General features: G+C 45.9%; 1 pseudogene; it reads left to right on the plus strand.

Annotated features, from left to right (window-relative positions):
• The first annotated feature begins 1,459 nt into the window (after nt 1-1,459).
• On the plus strand, nt 1,460-2,435 carry LOC125151805 (THAP domain-containing protein 2-like; annotated as a pseudogene).
• The last annotated feature ends 817 nt before the right edge of the window (nt 2,436-3,252 follow it).

Raw genomic sequence — 3,252 nt, forward strand, 5'->3', positions numbered from 1 at the left:
GGGAAGAGATAATAGAATGTGATGAGTACCACTCTCAGGGACCTGTGGAAGCCCAGAGGAGGCACTTCACTTGGCTCAAGAAGTCTCTGGAGGAGGTCAGATCTTAGGTGTTTTATTGCCTGGGTAAAGATGGTGGGAAGTCAGTACGAGAGGAATGGCAGGTACAACGTACAGGTGTAGGAGCTTGAGGCTCTTCAGGGAATTGCAAGCATCTCCTTGCAGGTCTAAATGCTTTCCTGGGACCTACAGCTTAGGGGGGCAGCCCAAAGGCAGCTGGCAAGCAGCACTTCTTTAGGCTGAGTACCGGGCTGTATATAGAAGGCATCCAGCAGGCAGAATTCACCATTTCCCATCACCCCACCCTGCTACATTCCCAGATCCTACTCTTGCTTTTCATCAACCATGGGTGACCCTCCCCTTCACTGCCCTGGCCAAATGTTTGTTTCAGCCCCACCTGCAGAACCAGCACTTTGATCTGCTTTGTCTCTGTTGCCTGATACACCAAACCCCTGGCTACTGGCCTGTGTTTTCCTCCTGTCTCCTGCCTACATCTTGTTGAAATTGGCTTCCATGTGATCAACCTTTCTGACTCTCAGATGGGCCTCAGTGCCTTCTCTTAGGAGCTGTATCCATAGACAGCCTTAGAATTTGTAAGTGTTCTTCCTGGACCAGGAGCTAGACAGAGGAGGCCTGGGAAGGGAGAAACCCAAATGCCTGAGGGGATTCCAGGAGACACGCCTGGAAGGAAAACCCTGGGTAAGAAGGTAAGGGGGTCCTGGGTATTTCCTACTTCCTGTCATTGGCCCTAGAACAGAAGTCATAGTGTAGGCATGTTCTGTGGATATAGAGCTAGGAAGATTGTGTAAATAGGTCACCTGGTCAGTGAAACAATGGAGGGTGCTGGGGCACAGCAAACAGGAAAGCCCACACACCCATCTAATGGGGGATGCTGCTACTTAGTTCCGCTGTTCCCCATTCCACATGGGAATACAGGTGCAGTGTAACTAGGCATAGGAATTTCTCAAGATAAACCCCAAATATGGATTTTAATGGAAAATAGTAGGCTGTTAATTCAAATAAAAACAAACAAAAAACACCTGTACATAGAAAAGAAGGCAGCATGGTTTTCGAATTTCAGCAATTCCCCCACAGAAAGATGGGCAACTAGAGACCAAACCCTCCAAAGCTACAGACGTTGACAGCAAAGCAGGTGATGAGGTACCCCCAAGAAGCCTAACACACGAGCAGGTGGGGACAAATCATTAACAACCCTAAGCCTTGCAAGGTCTCAGCATCTATGTGGCAGGAAGCAGAAGGAGTGGTCAGGTGTTTGCTGGACCTGAGAAAAGAACAATACGCAAATGGCCAACTGAGACTCACTGGAAAGTTCTATGGAGGCAGGAGAGTTTCATAGTGATGGGGAGGAAGGGGGAGAGACACCCTTTTAATTGCTGCAAGGATGGCTGCCAAAGAGGTCCAGTAATCCCACTCCCTTTTAGGGTCTGGGAGGAGGTGACTTGTGTCCCACCGGAGTTCCAGGACTGTCTGCTGTGCTGACTCAAGTCTGCCATATTAATAAGGAGACAGGGAAGGTTGGCACCACCATCCCTAATACACACTCACGTCCTTCCCACCCGGCTCCCAAGACTCCTCTCAGTGGGCCCTTGCCCTGCCTCATTTGCCCAGCCTTTGCCAAAAGAAGTGGGGCAGCCAGTGCCTCAGAACAGAGGGGAAAGGAAAGCCAGCCAATTGTATAGCAGCCGGCTGTGCTACTCCCCATGACAGGCACCTTAACATCAGCCTCCACAAGTTTCCCCTGGATCCTAAAAGAAGGAAAGAATGGGTTCTCCCACTTAGGCGCAACAATTTTGTGCCAGGAAAACACACCTTTCTTTGTTCAAAGCACTTTGAAGCCTCCTGTTTAGACTTAACAGGACAAACTTGGCCACTTAAAATGGATGCCGTTCCAACTGTTTTTGATTGGTGTACCCACTGAAAGTCTGTGAAACTCAAATCAAGGAGTCTTTTGAAGGAAAACAACACTTGTGCTCCAACAGGACCTCCTGGTTTAAGATCAAACATTAGAAGTCAGCAAGTACTACTTGAATGCAGTTATGCTTTTAGAAATCTTTTGAAGGCAAAAAGAAAAAAAAAGGGATAATTACACTGGAAAAAGAAATAACAAGCTTAAGAAAGACGACGAAAACTTGCTTACAAAAAGAACGCAGAGCAACACGAAGACGGATCAAAGTCACGTGCTTGATGGAGACTCTGGAAGCAAAGAACGAATTAGCCCAGGACATAGCAGAACACATTTTACCAACTGCCTTAAGTGGTTTTCCTCTGGAAGATTTCGAGATTCCTGGACAAGATCAATAAGATAATTACCAGACATTACCAATTCTGTAAAACAGACCAAGAGAACCTTCATTTAAAATTAGCCTACATAGGGGCGCCTGTGTGGTTCAGTTGGTTGAGCGTCCGACTTCGGCTCAGGTCATGATCTCAAGGTCAGTGACTTCGAGCCCCGTGTCAATCTCTGTGCGGACAGCTCAGAGTCTGGTGTCTGCTTCAGATTCTGTCTGTTTCTCTCTCTCTCTCTCTCTCTTTCTCTCTTAAAAATAAATAAACATTAAAAAATGCTTTTAAAGGACTATGACAACGTGTTTCATTTATATTAAAATTTTTTTTGTACAAATGTTGGGAGAGTACATTCTATGATAAGTAGGAGTTAACTAACATTAAATATGAGTTAAAGAAAGAAAAGAAACTAGAAGGTCTGCCCAGTCGACTAGTGGGTGAATGCAAGGGGTCTGTGACAAAGGTCTGAAGGGATGGACCATTCTAGACTCTATGACTGTTCAAAAGTGACTGGCCAGGGATCCCCAATGTTCATACTGATGAGAAACTGCTGGGTATGGGATCAGCATTGAGTGGAATAGGGATAATAGTATAAAAAGAAAGAGTCCATATAAAAATGGGGTGGGGCCGTAGAGCCAGAACATCTCAGAAGGCGAGCTGCCATGTTTTTAAATACTACACAAACACAACCAAAGAGGGAGCCCTGTGGAGTTAGAAGGCTACCCTGAACGAGGGCCTCCTTCACAAGGTTCAGGAACATTGCATTTACATAAAAACAAACATAAAAATGTCAAGGGTGAAACCCACACAGAATTATTATTAGAACAAAGAGACTAAGGAAGAGAATAACATCTTTATAGACAGCGAAAGTGTGCCAGAGAGAGGTACCTA

The sequence above is a fragment of the Prionailurus viverrinus genome, chromosome E1 (genome assembly GCF_022837055.1).
Source record: "Prionailurus viverrinus isolate Anna chromosome E1, UM_Priviv_1.0, whole genome shotgun sequence".
Taxonomy (NCBI): domain Eukaryota; kingdom Metazoa; phylum Chordata; class Mammalia; order Carnivora; family Felidae; genus Prionailurus; species Prionailurus viverrinus.